Below are 20,254 nucleotides of genomic sequence, written 5' to 3'. Positions count from 1 at the left end.
AACACCCGAACACCTATTCGGATTCTCCTGCACAGTGGCAGATATGTAAATACGGGGTTTACATACCATTTCTTGCGCATTACGGTTCGAACACCCGAACACACCTACACGGATTCTCCTGCACAGTGGCAGATATGTAAATACGGGGTTTGCATACCATTTCTTGCGCATTACGCTTCGAACACTCGAACAACTATACGGATTCTCTTGCACAGTGGCAGATATGTAAATACGAGGTTTCCGTACCATTTCTTGCGCATTACGGTTCGAACACTCGAACACCCATACGGATTCTCCTGCACAGTGGCAGATATGTAAATACGGGGTTTCCATACCATTTCTTGCGCATTACGGTTCGAACACTCGAACACCTGTACGGATTCTCCTGCACAGTGGCAGATATGTAAATACGGGGTTTGCATACCATTTCTCACGCATTACGGTTCGAACACTCGAACACCTATACGGATTCTCCTGCACAGTGGCAGATATGTAAATACGGGGTTTGCATACCATTTCTTGCGCATTACGGTTCGAACACTCGAAAGTCTATACGGATTCTCCTGCACAGTGGCAGATATGTAAATACGGGGTTTCCATACCATTTCTTGCGTATTACGGTTCGAACACTCGAACACCTATACGGATTCTCCTTCACAGTGGCAGATATGTAAATACGGGGTTTCCATACCATTTCTTGCGCATTACAGTTCGAACACTCGAACACCTATACGGATTCTCCTGCACAGTGGCAGATATGTAAATACGTGGTTTCCATACCATTTCTTGCGCATTACGGTTCGAACACCCGAACACCTATACGGATTCTACTGCACAGTGGCAGATATGTAAATACGGGGTTGGCATACCATTTCTTGCGCATTACGCTTTGAACACTCGAACACCTATACGGATTCTCCTGCACAGTGGCAGATATGTAAATACGGGGCTTACATACCATTTCTTGTGCATTACGGTTCGAACACCCGAACACCTATACGGATTCTCCTGCACAGTGGCAGATATGTAAATACGGGGTTTACATACCATTTCTTGCGCATTACGGTTCGAACACCCGAACACCTATACGGATTCTCCTGCACAGTGGCAGATATGTAAATACGGTGTTTGCATACCATTTCTTGCGCATTACGGTTCGAACACACGAACACCTATACGGATTCTCCTGCACAGTGACAGATATGTAAATACGGGGTTTCCATACCATTTCTTGCGCATTACGGTTCGAACACTCGAACACCCATACGGATTCTCCTGCACAGTGGCAGATATGTAAATACGGGGTTTCCATACCATTTCTTGCGCATTACGGTTCGAACACTCGAACACCTGTACGGATTCTCCTGCACAGTGGCAGATATGTAAATACGGGGTTTGCATACCATTTCTCACGCATTACGGTTCGAACACTCGAACACCTATACGGATTCTCCTGCACAGTGGCAGATATGTAAATACGGGGTTTGCATACCATTTCTTGCGCATTACGGTTCGAACACTCGAAAGTCTATACGGATTCTCCTGCACAGTGGCAGATATGTAAATACGGGGTTTCCATACCATTTCTTGCGCATTACGGTTCGAACACTCGAACACCTATACGGATTCTCCTTCACAGTGGCAGATATGTAAATACGGGGTTTCCATACCATTTCTTGCGCATTACAGTTCGAACACTCGAACACCTATACGGATTCTCCTGCACAGTGGCAGATATGTAAATACGTGGTTTCCATACCATTTCTTGCGCATTACGGTTCGAACACCCGAACACCTATACGGATTCTACTGCACAGTGGCAGATATGTAAATACGGGGTTGGCATACCATTTCTTGCGCATTACGCTTTGAACACTCGAACACCTATACGGATTCTCCTGCACAGTGGCAGATATGTAAATACGGGGCTTACATACCATTTCTTGTGCATTACGGTTCGAACACCCGAACACCTATACGGATTCTCCTGCACAGTGGCAGATATGTAAATACGGGGTTTACATACCATTTCTTGCGCATTACGGTTCGAACACCCGAACACCTATACGGATTCTCCTGCACAGTGGCAGATATGTAAATACGGTGTTTGCATACCATTTCTTGCGCATTACGGTTCGAACACACGAACACCTATACGGATTCTCCTGCACAGTGACAGATATGTAAATACGGGGTTTCCATACCATTTCTTGCGCATTACGGTTCGAACACTCGAACACCCATACGGATTCTCCTGCACAGTGGCAGATATGTAAATACGGGGTTTCCATACCATTTCTTGCGCATTACGGTTCGAACACTCGAACACCTGTACGGATTCTCCTGCACAGTGGCAGATATGTAAATACGGGGTTTGCATACCATTTCTCACGCATTACGGTTCGAACACTCGAACACCTATACGGATTCTCCTGCACAGTGGCAGATATGTAAATACGGGGTTTGCATACCATTTCTTGCGCATTACGGTTCGAACACTCGAAAGTCTATACGGATTCTCCTGCACAGTGGCAGATATGTAAATACGGGGTTTCCATACCATTTCTTGCGCATTACGGTTCGAACACTCGAACACCTATACGGATTCTCCTTCACAGTGGCAGATATGTAAATACGGGGTTTCCATACCATTTCTTGCGCATTACAGTTCGAACACTCGAACACCTATACGGATTCTCCTGCACAGTGGCAGATATGTAAATACGTGGTTTCCATACAATTTTTTGCGCATTACGGTTCGAACACCCGAACACCTATACGGATTCTCCTGCACAGTGGCAGATATGTAAATACGGGGTTTGCATACCATTTCTTGCGCATTACGGTTCGAACACTCGAACACCTATACGGATTCTCCTGCACAGTGGCAGATATGTAAATACGGGGTTTCCATACCATTTCTCGCGCATTACAGTTCGAACACTCGAACACCTATACGGATTCTCCTGCACCGTGGCAGATATGTAAATACGGGGTTTCCATACCATTTCTTGCGCATTACGGTTCGAACACCCGAACACCTATACGGATTCTCCTACACAGTGGCAGATATGTAAATACGGGGTTTGCTTACCATTTCTTGCGCATTACGGTTCGAACACCCGAACACCTATTCGGATTCTCCTGCACAGTGGCAGATATGTAAATACGGGGTTTACATACCATTTCTTGCGCATTACGGTTCGAACACCCGAACACACCTACACGGATTCTCCTGCACAGTGGCAGATATGTAAATACGGGGTTTGCATACCATTTCTTGCGCATTACGCTTCGAACACTCGAACAACTATACGGATTCTCTTGCACAGTGGCAGATATGTAAATACGAGGTTTCCGTACCATTTCTTGCGCATTACGGTTCGAACACTCGAACACCCATACGGATTCTCCTGCACAGTGGCAGATATGTAAATACGGGGTTTCCATACCATTTCTTGCGCATTACGGTTCGAACACTCGAACACCTGTACGGATTCTCCTGCACAGTGGCAGATATGTAAATACGGGGTTTGCATACCATTTGTCACGCATTACGGTTCGAACACTCGAACACCTATACGGATTCTCCTGCACAGTGGCAGATATGTAAATACGGGGTTTGCATACCATTTCTTGCGCATTACGGTTCGAACACTCGAAAGTCTATACGGATTCTCCTGCACAGTGGCAGATATGTAAATACGGGGTTTCCATACCATTTCTTGCGTATTACGGTTCGAACACTCGAACACCTATACGGATTCTCCTTCACAGTGGCAGATATGTAAATACGGGGTTTCCATACCATTTCTTGCGCATTACAGTTCGAACACTCGAACACCTATACGGATTCTCCTGCACAGTGGCAGATATGTAAATACGTGGTTTCCATACCATTTCTTGCGCATTACGGTTCGAACACCCGAACACCTATACGGATTCTACTGCACAGTGGCAGATATGTAAATACGGGGTTGGCATACCATTTCTTGCGCATTACGCTTTGAACACTCGAACACCTATACGGATTCTCCTGCACAGTGGCAGATATGTAAATACGGGGCTTACATACCATTTCTTGTGCATTACGGTTCGAACACCCGAACACCTATACGGATTCTCCTGCACAGTGGCAGATATGTAAATACGGGGTTTACATACCATTTCTTGCGCATTACGGTTCGAACACCCGAACACCTATACGGATTCTCCTGCACAGTGGCAGATATGTAAATACGGGGTTTGCATACCATTTCTTGCGCATTACGGTTCGAACACTCGAACACCTATACGGATTCTCCTGCACAGTGGCAGATATGTAAATACGGGGTTTCCATACCATTTCTCGCGCATTACAGTTCGAACACTCGAACACCTTTACGGATTCTCCTGCACCATGGCAGATATGTAAATACGGGGTTTCCATACCATTTCTTGCGCATTACGGTTCGAACACCCGAACACCTATACGGATTCTCCTACACAGTGGCAGATATGTAAATACGGGGTTTGCTTACCATTTCTTGCGCATTACGGTTCGAACACCCGAACACCTATTCGGATTCTCCTGCACAGTGGCAGATATGTAAATACGGGGTTTACATACCATTTCTTGCGCATTACGGTTCGAACACCCGAACACACCTACACGGATTCTCCTGCACAGTGGCAGATATGTAAATACGGGGTTTGCATACCATTTCTTGCGCATTACGCTTCGAACACTCGAACAACTATACGGATTCTCTTGCACAGTGGCAGATATGTAAATACGAGGTTTCCGTACCATTTCTTGCGCATTACGGTTCGAACACTCGAACACCCATACGGATTCTCCTGCACAGTGGCAGATATGTAAATACGGGGTTTCCATACCATTTCTTGCGCATTACGGTTCGAACACTCGAACACCTGTACGGATTCTCCTGCACAGTGGCAGATATGTAAATACGGGGTTTGCATACCATTTCTCACGCATTACAGTTCGAACACTCGAACACCTATACGGATTCTCCTGCACAGTGGCAGATATGTAAATACGGGGTTTGCATACCATTTCTTGCGCATTACGGTTCGAACACTCGAAAGTCTATACGGATTCTCCTGCACAGTGGCAGATATGTAAATACGGGGTTTCCATACCATTTCTTGCGTATTACGGTTCGAACACTCGAACACCTATACGGATTCTCCTTCACAGTGGCAGATATGTAAATACGGGGTTTCCATACCATTTCTTGCGCATTACAGTTCGAACACTCGAACACCTATACGGATTCTCCTGCACAGTGGCAGATATGTAAATACGTGGTTTCCATACCATTTCTTGCGCATTACGGTTCGAACACCCGAACACCTATACGGATTCTACTGCACAGTGGCAGATATGTAAATACGGGGTTGGCATACCATTTCTTGCGCATTACGCTTTGAACACTCGAACACCTATACGGATTCTCCTGCACAGTGGCAGATATGTAAATACGGGGCTTACATACCATTTCTTGTGCATTACGGTTCGAACACCCGAACACCTATACGGATTCTCCTGCACAGTGGCAGATATGTAAATACGGGGTTTACATACCATTTCTTGCGCATTACGGTTCGAACACCCGAACACCTATACGGATTCTCCTGCACAGTGGCAGATATGTAAATACGGTGTTTGCATACCATTTCTTGCGCATTACGGTTCGAACACACGAACACCTATACGGATTCTCCTGCACAGTGACAGATATGTAAATACGGGGTTTCCATACCATTTCTTGCGCATTACGGTTCGAACACTCGAACACCTATACGGATTCTCCTGCACAGTGGCAGATATGTAAATACGGGGTTTACATACCATTTCTCACGCATTACGGTTCGAACACTCGAACTCCTATACGGATTCTCCTGCACAGTGGCAGATATGTAAATACGGGGTTTGCATACCATTTCTTGCGCATTACGGTTCGAACACTCGAACACCTATACGGATTCTCCTGCACAGTGGCAGATATGTAAATACGGGGTTTCCATACCATTTCTTGCGCATTACAGTTCGAACACCCGAACACCTATACGGATTCTCCTGCACAGTGGCAGATATGTAAATACGGTGTTTCCATACCATTTCTTGCGCATTACGGTTCGAACACTCGAACACCTATACGGATTCTCCTGCACAGTGGCAGATATGTAAATACGGGGTTTCCATACCATTTCTTGCGCATTACAGTTCGAACACCCGAACACCTATACGGATTCTCCTGCACAGTGGCAGATATGTAAATACGATGTTTGCATACCATTTCTTGCGCATTACGCTTCGAACACCCGAACACCTATACGGATTCTCTTGCACAGTGGTAGATATGTAAATACGGGATTCCATATCATTTCTTGCGCATTACGGTTCGAACACTCGAACACCTATACGGATTCTCCTGCACAGTGGCAGATATGTAAATACGGGGTTTACATACCATTTCTCACGCATTACGGTTCGAACACTCGAACACCTATACGGATTATCCTGCACAGTGGCAGATATGTAAATACGGGGTTTGCATACCATTTTTTGCGCGTTACGGTTCGAACACTCGAACACCTATACGGATTCTCCTGCACAGTGGCAGATATGTAAATACGGGGTTTCCATACCATTTCTTGCGCATTACGGTTCGAACACTCGAACACCTATACGGATTCTCTTGCACAGTGGCAGATATGTAAATACGGGGTTTCCATACCATTTCTTGCGCATTACGGTTCGAACACAAGAACACCGATACGGATTCACCTCCACAGTGGCAGATATGTAAATACGGGGTTTCCATACCATTTCTTACGCATTACGGTTCGAACACCCGAACACCTATACGGATTCTCCTGCACAGTGGCAGATATGTAAATACGTGGTTGCCATACCATTTCTTGCGCATTACGGTTCGAACACCCGAACACCTATACGGATTCTACTGCACAGTGGCAGATATGTAAATACGGGGTCGGTATACCATTTCTTGCGCATTACGCTTTGAACACTCGAACACCTATACGGATTCTCCTGCACAGTGGCACATATGTAAATACGGGGATTACATACCATTTCTTGCGCATTACGGTTCGAACACCCGAACACCTATACGGATTCTCCTGCACAGTGGCAGATATGTAAATACGGGGTTTACATACCAGTTCTTGCGCATTACGGTTCGAACACCCGAACACCTATACGGATTCTCCTGCACAGTGGCAGATATGTAAATACGGTGTTTGCATACCATTTCTTGCGCATTACGGTTCGAACACTCGAACACCTATACGGATTCTCCTGCACAGTGGCAGATATGTAAATACGGGGTTTCCATACCATTTCTTGCGCATTACGGTTCGAACACTCGAACACCTATACGGATTCTCCTGCAAAGTGGCAGATATGTAAATACAGGGTTTACATACCATTTCTCACGCATTACGGTTCGAACACTCGAACACCTATACGGATTCTCCTGCACAGTGGCAGATATGTAAATACGGGGTTTGCATACCATTTCTTGCGCATTACGGTTCGAACACTCGAACACCTATACGGATTCTCCTGCACAGTGGCAGATATGTAAATACGGGGTTTCCATACCATTTCTTGCGCATTACAGTTCGAACACTCGAACACCTATACGGATTCTCCTGCACCGTGGCAGATATGTAAATACGGGGTTTCCATACCATTTTTTGCGCATTACGGTTCGAACACCCGAACACCTATACGGATTCTCCTACACAGTGGCAGATATGTAAATACGGGGTTTGCATACCATTTCTTGCGCATTACGGTTCGAACACCCGAACACCTATTCGGATTCTCCTGCATAGTGGCAGATATGTAAATACGGGGTTTACATACCATTTCTTGCGCATTACGGTTCGAACACCCGAACACACCTACACGGATTCTCCTGCACAGTGGCAGATATGTAAATACGGGGTTTGCATACCATTTCTTGCGCATTACGCTTCGAACACTCGAACAACTATACGGATTCTCTTGCACAGTGGCAGATATGTAAATACGAGGTTTCCGTACCATTTCTTGCGCATTACGGTTCGAACACTCGAACACCTATACGGATTCTCCTGCACAGTGGCAGATATGTAAATACGGGGTTTCCATACCATTTCTTGCGCATTACGGTTCGAACACTCGAACACCTATACGGATTCTCCTGCACAGTGGCAGATATGTAAATACGGGGTTTGCATACTATTTCTCACGCATTACGGTTCGAACACTCGAACACCTATACGGATTCTCCTGCACAGTGGCAGATATGCAAATACGGGGTTTGCATACCATTTCTTGCGCATTACGGTTCGAACACTCGAAAATCTATACGGATTCTCCTGCACAGTGGCAGATATGTAAATACGGGGTTTCCATACCATTTCTTGCGCATTACGGTTCGAACACTCGAACACCTATACGGATTCTCGTTCACAGTGGCAGATATGTAAATACGGGGTTTCCATACCATTTCTTGCGCATTACAGTTCGAACACTCGAACACCTATACGGATTCTCCTGCGCAGTGGCAGATATGTAAATACGGGGTTTCCATACCATTTTTTGCGCATTACGGTTCGAACACCCGAACACCTATACGGATTCTCCTGCACAGTGGCAGATATGTAAATACGGGGTTTGCATACCATTTCTTGCGCATTACGGTTCGAACACTCGAACACCTATACGGATTCTCCTGCACAGTGGCAGATATGTAAATACGGGGTTTCCATACCATTTCTCGCGCATTACAGTTCGAACACTCGAACACCTATACGGATTCTCCTGCACCGTGGCAGATATGTAAATACGGGGTTTCCATACCATTTTTTGCGCATTACGGTTCGAACACCCGAACACCTATACGGATTCTCCTACACAGTGGCAGATATGTAAATACGGGGTTTGCTTACCATTTCTTGCGCATTACGGTTCAAACACCCGAACACCTATTCGGATTCTCCTGCACAGTGGCAGATATGTAAATACGGGGTTTACATACCATTTCTTGCGCATTACGGTTCGAACACCCGAACACACCTACACGGATTCTCCTGCACAGTGGCAGATATGTAAATACGGGGTTTGCATACCATTTCTTGCGCATTACGCTTCGAACACTCGAACAACTATACGGATTCTCTTGCACAGTGGCAGATATGTAAATACGAGGCTTCCGTACCATTTCTTACGCATTACGGTTCGAACACTCGAACACCCATACGGATTCTCCTGCACAGTGGCAGATATGTAAATACGGGGTTTCCATACCATTTCTTGCGCATTACGGTTCGAACACTCGAACACCTATACGGATTCTCCTGCACAGTGGCAGATATGTAAATACGGGGTTTGCATACCATTTCTCACGCATTACGGTTCGAACACTCGAACACCTATACGGATTCTCCTGCATAGTGGCAGATATGTAAATACGGGGTTTGCATACCATTTCTTGCGCATTACGGTTCGAACACTCGAAAATCTATACGGATTCTCCTGCACAGTGGCAGATATGTAAATACGGGGTTTCCATACCATTTCTTGCGCATTACGGTTCGAACACTCGAACACCTATACGGATTCTCCTTCACAGTGGCAGATATGTAAATACGGGGTTTCCATACCATTTCTTGCGCATTACAGTTCGAACACTCGAACACCTATACGGATTCTCCTGCACAGTGGCAGATATGTAAATACGGGGTTTCCATACCATTTTTTGCGCATTACGGTTCGAACACCCGAACACCTATACGGATTCTCGTACACAGTGGCAGATATGTAAATACGGGGTTTGCATACCATTTCTTGCGCATTACGGTTCGAACACCCGAACACCTATTCGGATTCTCCTGCACAGTGGCAGATATGTAAATACGGGGTTTACATACCATTTCTTGCGCATTACGGTTCGAACACCCGAACACACCTACACGGATTCTCCTGCACAGTGGCAGATATGTAAATACGGGGTTTGCATACCATTTCTTGCGCATTACGCTTCGAACACTCGAACACCTATACGGATTCTCTTGCACAGTGGCAGATATGTAAATACGGGGTTTCCGTACCATTTCTTGCGCATTACGCTTCGAACACCCGAACACCTATACGGATTCTCCTGCACAGTGGCAGATATGTAAATACGGGGTTTCCATACCATTTCTTGCGCATTACGGTTCGAACACCCGAACACCTATACGGATTCTCCTGCACAGTGGCAGATATGTAAATACGGGGTTTCCATACCATTTCTTGCGCATTACGCTTCGAACACTCGAACACCTATACGGATTCTCCTGCACAGTGGCAGATATGTAAATACGGGGTTTCCATACCATTTCTTGCGCATTACGGTTCGAACACTCGAACACCTATACGGATTCTCTTGCACCGTGGCAGATATGTAAATACGGGGTTTCCATACCATTTCTTGCGCATTACGGTTCGAACACAAGAACACCGATACGGATTCTCCTGCACAGTGGCAGGTATGTAAATACGGGGTTTCCATACCATTTCTTGCGCATTACGGTTCGAACACCCGAACACCTATACGGATTCTCCTGCACAGTGGCAGATATGTAAATACGGTGTTTGCATACCATTTCTTGCGCATTACGCTTCGAACACCCGAACACCTATACGGATTCTCTTGCACAGTGGCAGATATGTAAATACGGGATTCCATATCATTTCTTGCGCATTACGGTTCGAACACTCGAACACCTATACGGATTCTCCTGCACAGTGGCAGATATGTAAATACGGGGTTTACATACCATTTCTCACGCATTACGGTTCGAACACTCGAACACCTATACGGATTATCCTGCACAGTGGCAGATATGTAAATACGGGGTTTGCATACCATTTTTTGCGCGTTACGGTTCGAACACTCGAACACCTATACGGATTCTCCTGCACAGTGGCAGATATGTAAATACGGGGTTTCCATACCATTTCTTGCGCATTACGGTTCGAACACTCGAACACCTATACGGATTCTCTTGCACAGTGGCAGATATGTAAATTCGGGGTTTCCATACCATTTCTTGCGCATTACGGTTCGAACACAAGAACACCGATACGGATTCTCCTGCACAGTGGCAGATATGTAAATACGGGGTTTCCATACTATTTCTTGCGCATTACGGTTCGAACACCCGAACACCTATACGGATTCTCCTGCACAGTGGCAGATATGTAAATACGTGGTTTCCATACCATTTCTTGCGCATTACGATTCGAACTCCCGAACACCTATACGGATTCTACTGCACAGTGGCAGATATGTAAATACGGGGTTGGCATACCATTTCTTGCGCATTACGCTTTGAACACTCGAACACCTATACGGATTCTCCTGCACAATGGCAGATATGTAAATACGGGGCTTACATACCATTTCTTGCGCATTACGGTTCGAACACCCGAACACCTATACGGATTCTCCTGCACAGTGGCAGATATGTAAATACGGGGTTTACATACCATTTCTTGCGCATTACGGTTCGAACACCCGAACACCTATACGGATTCTCCTGCACAGTGGCAGATATGTAAATACGGTGTTTGCATACCATTTCTTGCGCATTACGGTTCGAACACACGAACACCTATACGGATTCTCCTGCACAGTGGCAGATATGTAAATACGGGGTTTCCATACCATTTCCTGCGCATTACGGTTCGAACACTCGAACACCTATACGGATTCTCCTGCACAGTGGCAGATATGTAAATACGGGGTTTACATACCATTTCTCACGCATTACGGTTCGAACACTCGAACTCCTATACGGATTCTCCTGCACAGTGGCAGATATGTAAATACGGGGTTTCCATACCATTTCTCGCGCATTACAGTTCGAACACTCGAACACCTATACGGATTCTCCTGCACCGTGGCAGATATGTAAATACGGGGTTTCCATACCATTTTTTGCGCATTACGGTTCGAACACCCGAACACCTATACGGATTCTCCTACACAGTGGCAGATATGTAAATACGGGGTTTGCTTACCATTTCTTGCGCATTACGGTTCAAACACCCGAACACCTATTCGGATTCTCCTGCACAGTGGCAGATATGTAAATACGGGGTTTACATACCATTTCTTGCGCATTACGGTTCGAACACCCGAACACACCTACACGGATTCTCCTGCACAGTGGCAGATATGTAAATACGGGGTTTGCATACCATTTCTTGCGCATTACGCTTCGAACACTCGAACAACTATACGGATTCTCTTGCACAGTGGCAGATATGTAAATACGAGGCTTCCGTACCATTTCTTGCGCATTACGGTTCGAACACTCGAACACCCATACGGATTCTCCTGCACAGTGGCAGATATGTAAATACGGGGTTTCCATACCATTTCTTGCGCATTACGGTTCGAACACTCGAACACCTATACGGATTCTCCTGCACAGTGGCAGATATGTAAATACGGGGTTTGCATACCATTTCTCACGCATTACGGTTCGAACACTCGAACACCTATACGGATTCTCCTGCACAGTTGCAGATATGTAAATACGGGGTTTGCATACCATTTCTTGCGCATTACGGTTCGAACACTCGAAAATCTATACGGATTCTCCTGCACAGTGGCAGATATGTAAATACGGGGTTTCCATACCATTTCTTGCGCATTACGGTTCGAACACTCGAACACCTATACGGATTCTCCTTCACAGTGGCAGATATGTAAATACGGGGTTTCCATACCATTTCTTGCGCATTACAGTTCGAACACTCGAACACCTATACGGATTCTCCTGCACAGTGGCAGATATGTAAATACGGGGTTTCCATACCATTTTTTGCGCATTACGGTTCGAACACCCGAACACCTATACGGATTCTCGTACACAGTGGCAGATATGTAAATACGGGGTTTGCATACCATTTCTTGCGCATTACGGTTCGAACACCCGAACACCTATTCGGATTCTCCTGCACAGTGGCAGATATGTAAATACGGGGTTTACATACCATTTCTTGCGCATTACGGTTCGAACACCCGAACACACCTACACGGATTCTCCTGCACAGTGGCAGATATGTAAATACGGGGTTTGCATACCATTTCTTGCGCATTACGCTTCGAACACTCGAACACCTATACGGATTCTCTTGCACAGTGGCAGATATGTAAATACGGGGTTTCCGTACCATTTCTTGCGCATTACGCTTCGAACACCCGAACACCTATACGGATTCTCCTGCACAGTGGCAGATATGTAAATACGGGGTTTCCATACCATTTCTTGCGCATTACGGGTCGAACACCCGAACACCTATACGGATTCTCCTGCACAGTGGCAGCTATGTAAATACGGGGTTTCCATACCATTTCTTGCGCATTACGCTTCGAACACTCGAACACCTATACGGATTCTCCTGCACAGTGGCAGATATGTAAATACGGGGTTTCCATACCATTTCTTGCGCATTACGGTTCGAACACTCGAACACCTATACGGATTCTCTTGCACCGTGGCAGATATGTAAATACGGGGTTTCCATACCATTTCTTGCGCATTACGGTTCGAACACAAGAACACCGATACGGATTCTCCTGCACAGTGGCAGGTATGTAAATACGGGGTTTCCATACCATTTCTTGCGCATTACGGTTCGAACACCCGAACACCTATACGGATTCTCCTGCACAGTGGCAGATATGTAAATACGGTGTTTGCATACCATTTCTTGCGCATTACGCTTCGAACACCCGAACACCTATACGGATTCTCTTGCACAGTGGCAGATATGTAAATACGGGATTCCATATCATTTCTTGCGCATTACGGTTCGAACACTCGAACACCTATACGGATTCTCCTGCATAGTGGCAGATATGTAAATACGGGGTTTACATACCATTTCTCACGCATTACGGTTCGAACACTCGAACACCTATACGGATTATCCTGCACAGTGGCAGATATGTAAATACGGGGTTTGCATACCATTTTTTGCGCGTTACGGTTCGAACACTCGAACACCTATACGGATTCTCCTGCACAGTGGCAGATATGTAAATACGGGGTTTCCATACCATTTCTTGCGCATTACGGTTCGAACACTCGAACACCTATACGGATTCTCTTGCACAGTGGCAGATATGTAAATACGGGGTTTCCATACCATTTCTTGCGCATTACGGTTCGAACACAAGAACACCGATACGGATTCTCCTGCACAGTGGCAGATATGTAAATACGGGGTTTCCATACCATTTCTTGCGCATTACGGTTCGAACACCCGAACACCTATACGGATTCTCCTGCACAGTGGCAGATATGTAAATACGTGGTTTCCATACCATTTCTTGCGCATTACGGTTCGAACTCCCGAACACCTATACGGATTCTACTGCACAGTGGCAGATATGTAAATACGGGGTTGGCATACCATTTCTTGCGCATTACGCTTTAAACACTCGAACACCTATACGGATTCTCCTGCACAATGGCAGATATGTAAATACGGGGCTTACATACCATTTCTTGCGCATTACGGTTCGAACACCCGAACACCTATACGGATTCTCCTGCACAGTGGCAGATATGTAAATACGGGGTTTACATACCATTTCTTGCGCATTACGGTTCGAACACCCGAACACCTATACGGATTCTCCTGCACAGTGGCAGATATGTAAATACGGTGTTTGCATACCATTTCTTGCGCATTACGGTTCGAACACACGAACACCTATACGGATTCTCCTGCACAGTGGCAGATATGTAAATACGGGGTTTCCATACCATTTCCTGCGCATTACGGTTCGAACACTCGAACACCTATACGGATTCTCCTGCACAGTGGCAGATATGTAAATACGGGGTTTACATACCATTTCTCACGCATTACGGTTCGAACACTCGAACTCCTATACGGATTCTCCTGCACAGTGGCAGATATGTAAATACGGGGTTTGCATACCATTTCTTGCGCATTACGGTTCGAGCACCCGAACACCTATACGGATTCTCCTGCACAGTGGCAGATATGTAAATACGGGGTTTCCATACCATTTCTTACGCATTACGGTTCGAACACTCGAACACCTATACGGATTCTCCTGCACAGTGGCAGATATGTAAATACGGGGTTTGCATACCATTTCTCACGCATTACGGTTCGAACACTCGAACACCTATACGGATTCTCCTGCACAGTGGCAGATATGTAAATACGGGGATTGCATACCATTTCTTGCGCATTACGGTACGAACACTCGAAAATCTGTACGGATTCTCCTGCACAGTGGCAGATATGTAAATACGGGGTTTCCATACCATTTCTTGCGCATTACGGTTCGAACACTCGAACACCTATACGGATTCTCCTGCACAGTGGCAGATATGTAAATACGGGGTTTCCATACCATTTCTTGCGCATTACAGTTCGAACACTCGAACACCTATACGGATTCTCCTGCACAGTGGCAGATATGTAAATACGGGGTTTCCATACCATTTTTTGCGCATTACGGTTCGAACACCCGAACACCTATACGGATTCTCCTGCACAGTGGCAGATATGTAAATACGGGGTTTGCATACCATTTCTTGCGCATTACGGTTCGAACACCCGAACACCTATTCGGATTCTCCTGCACAGTGGCAGATATGTAAATACGGGGTTTACATACCATTTCTTGCGCATTACGGTTCGAACACCCGAACACACCTACACGGATTCTCCTGCACAGTGGCAGATATGTAAATACGGGGTTTGCATACCATTTCTTGCGCATTACGCTTCGAACACTCGAACACCTATACGGATTCTCTTGCACAGTGGCAGATATGTAAATACGGGGTTTCCGTACCATTTCTTGCGCATTACGGTTCGAACACTCGAACACCTATACGGATTCTACTGCACAGTGGCAGATATGTAAATACGGGGCTTACATACCATTTCTTGCGCATTACGGTTCGAACACCCGAACACCTATACGGATTCTCCTGCACAGTGGCAGATATGTAAATACGGGGTTTACATACCAGTTCTTGCGCATTACAGTTCGAACACCCGAACACCTATACGGATTCTCCTGCACAGTGGCAGATATGTAAATACGGTGTTTGCATACCATTTCTTGCGCATTACGGTTCGAACACTCGAACACCTATACGGATTCTCCTGCACAGTGGCAGATATGTAAATACGGGGTTTCCATACCATTTCTTCCGCATTACGGTTCGAACACTCGAACACCTATACGGATTCTCCTGCAGAGTGGCAGATATGTAAATACGGGGTTTACATACCATTTCTCACGCATTACGGTTCGAACACTCGAACACCTATACGGATTCTCCTGCACAGTGGCAGATATGTAAATACGGGGTTTGCATACCATTTCTTGCGCATTACAGTTCGAACACTCGAACACCTATACGGATTCTCCTGCACAGTGGCAGATATGTAAATACGGGGTTTCCATACCATTTCTTGCGCATTACAGTTCGAACACTCGAACACCTATACGGATTCTCCTGCACCGTGACAGATATGTAAATACGGGGTTTCCATACCATTTTTGGCGCATTACGGTTCGAACACCCGAACACCTATACGGATTCTTCTACACAGTGGCAGATATGTAAATACGGGGTTTGCATTCCATTTCTTGCGCATTACGGTTCGAACACCCGAACACCTATTCGGATTCTCCTGCACAGTGGCAGATATGTAAATACGGGGTTTACATACCATTTCTTGCGCATTACGGTTCGAACACCCGAACACACCTACACGGATTCTCCTGCACAGTGGCAGATATGTAAATACGGGGTTTGCATACCATTTCTTGCGCATTACGCTTCGAACACTCGAACAACTATACGGATTCTCTTGCACAGTGGCAGATATGTAAATACGGGGTTTCCGTACCATTTCTTGCGCATTACGGTTCGAACACTCGAACACCTATACGGATTCTCCTGCACAGTGGCAGATATGTAAATACGGGGTTTCCATACCATTTCTTGCGCATTACGGTTCGAACACTCGAACACCTATACGGATTCTCTTGCACAGTGGCAGATATGTAAATACGGGGTTTCCATACAATTTCTTGCGCATTACGGTTCGAACACAAGAACACCGATACGGATTCTCCTGCACAGTGGCAGATATGTAAATACGGGGTTTCCATACCATTTCTTGCGCATTACGGTTCGAACACCCGAACACCTATATGGATTCTCCCGCACAGTGGCAGATATGTAAATACGTGGTTTCCATACCATTTCTTGCGCATTACGGTTCGAACACCCGAACACCTATACGGATTCTACTGCACAGTGGCAGATATGTAAATACGGGGTCGGTATACCATTTCTTGCGCATTACGCTTTGAACACTCGAACACCTATACGGATTCTCCTGCACAGTGGCAGATATGTAAATACGGGGTTTCCATACCATTTCTTGCGCATTACGGTTCGAACACTCGAACACCTATACGGATTCTCCAGCACAGTGGCAGATATGTAAATACGGGGTTTACATACCATTTCTCACGCATTACGGTTCGAACACTCGAACACCTATACGGATTTTCCTGCACAGTGGCAGATATGTAAATACGGGGTTTGCATACCATTTCTTGCGCATTACGGTCCGAACACTAGAACACCTATACGGATTCTCCTGCACAGTGGCAGATATGTAAATACGGGGTTTCCATACCATTTCTTGCGCATTACAGTTCGAACACTCGAACACCTATACGGATTCTCCTGCACCGTGGCAGATATGTAAATACGGGGTTTCCATACCATTTTTTGCGCATTACGGTTCGAACACTCGAACACCTATACGGATTCTCCTACATAGTGGCAGATATGTAAATACGGGGTTTGCATACCATTTCTTGCGCATTACGGTTCGAACACCCGAACACCTATTCGGATTCTCCTGCACAGTGGCAGATATGTAAATACGGGGTTTACATACCATTTCTTGCGCATTACGGTTCGAACACCCGAACACACCTACACGGATTCTCCTGCACAGTGGCAGATATGTAAATACGGGGTTTGCATACCATTTCTTGCGCATTACGCTTCGAACACTCGAACAACTATACGGATTCTCTTGCACAGTGGCAGATATGTAAATACGAGGTTTCCGTACCATTTCTTGCGCATTACGGTTCGAACACTCGAACACCTATACGGATTCTCCTGCACAGTGGCAGATATGTAAATACGGGGTTTCCATACCATTTCTTGCGCATTACGGTTCGAAGACTCGAACACCTATACGGATTCTCCTGCACAGTGGCAGATATGTAAATACGGGGTTTGCATACCATTTCTCACGCATTACGGTTCGAACACTCGAACACCTATACGGATTCTCCTGCACAGTGGCAGATATGTAAATACGGGGTTTGCATACCATTTCTTGCGCATTACGGTTCGAACACTCGAAAATCTATACGGATTCTCCTGCACAGTGGCAGATATGTAAATACGGGGTTTCCATACCATTTCTTGCGCATTACGGTTCGAACACTCGAACACCTATACGGATTCTCCTTCACAGTGGCAGATATGTAAATACGGGGTTTTCATACCATTTCTTGCGCATTACAGTTCGAACACTCGAACACCTATACGGATTCTCCTGCACAGTGGCAGATATGTAAATACGGGGTTTCCATACCATTTTTTGCGCATTACGGTTCGAACACCCGAACACCTATACGGATTCTCCTGCACAGTGGCAGATATGTAAATACGGGGTTTGCATACCATTTCTTGCGCATTACGGTTCGAACACTCGAACACCTATTCGGATTCTCCTGCACAGTGGCAGATATGTAAATACGGGGTTTACATACCATTTCTTGCGCATTACGGTTCGAACACCCGAACACACCTACACGGATTCTCCTGCACAGTGGCAGATATGTAAATACGGGGTTTGCATACCATTTCTTGCGCATTACGCTTCGAACAATCGAACACCTATACGGATTCTCGTGCACAGTGGCAGATATGTAAATACGGGGTTTCCGTACCATTTCTTGCGCATTACGGTTCGAACACTCGAACACCTATACGGATTCTCCTGCACAGTGGCAGATATGTTAATACGGGGTTTACATATCATTTCTTGCGCATTACGGTTCGAACACCCGAACACACCTACACGGATTCTCCTGCACAGTGGCAGATATGTAAATACGGGGTTTGCATACCATTTCTTGCGCATTACGCTTCGAACACTCGAACAACTATACGGATTCTCTTGCACAGTGGCAGATATGTAAATACGAGGTTTCCGTACCATTTCTTGCGCATTACGGTTCGAACACTCGAACACCCATACGGATTCTCCTGCACAGTGGCAGATATGTAAATACGGGGTTTCCATACCATTTCTTGCGCATTACGGTTCGAACACTCGAACTCCTATACGGATTCTCCTGCACAGTGGCAGATATGTAAATACGGGGTTTGCATACCATTTCTCACGCATTACGGTTCGAACACTCGAACACCTATACGGATTCTCCTGCACAGTGGCAGATATGTAAATACGGGGTTTGCATACCATTTCTTGCGCATTACGGTTCGAACACTCGAAAATCTATACGGATTCTCCTGCACAGTGGCAGATATGTAAATACGGGGTTTCCATACCATTTCTTGCGCATTACGGTTCGAACACTCGAACACCTATACGGATTCTCCTTCACAGTGGCAGATATGTAAATACGGGGTTTTCATACCATTTCTTGCGCATTACAGTTCGAACACTCGAACACCTATACGGATTCTCCTGCACAGTGGCAGATATGTAAATACGGGGTTTCCATACCATTTTTTGCGCATTACGGTTCGAACACCCGAACACCTATACGGATTCTCCTGCACAGTGGCAGATATGTAAATACGGGGTTTGCATACCATTTCTTGCGCATTACGGTTCGAACACTCGAACACCTATTCGGATTCTCCTGCACAGTGGCAGATATGTAAATACGGGGTTTACATACCATTTCTTGCGCATTACGGTTCGAACACCCGAACACACCTACACGGATTCTCCTGCACAGTGGCAGATATGTAAATACGGGGTTTGCATACCATTTCTTGCGCATTACGCTTCGAACAATCGAACACCTATACGGATTCT

Source organism: Camellia sinensis, unplaced genomic scaffold (genome assembly GCF_055761805.1).
Source record: "Camellia sinensis isolate YWXY unplaced genomic scaffold, ASM5576180v1 Unanchor13, whole genome shotgun sequence".
NCBI classification, from domain to species: Eukaryota; Viridiplantae; Streptophyta; class Magnoliopsida; order Ericales; family Theaceae; genus Camellia; species Camellia sinensis.
This window is presented reverse-complemented; position numbering follows the sequence as displayed.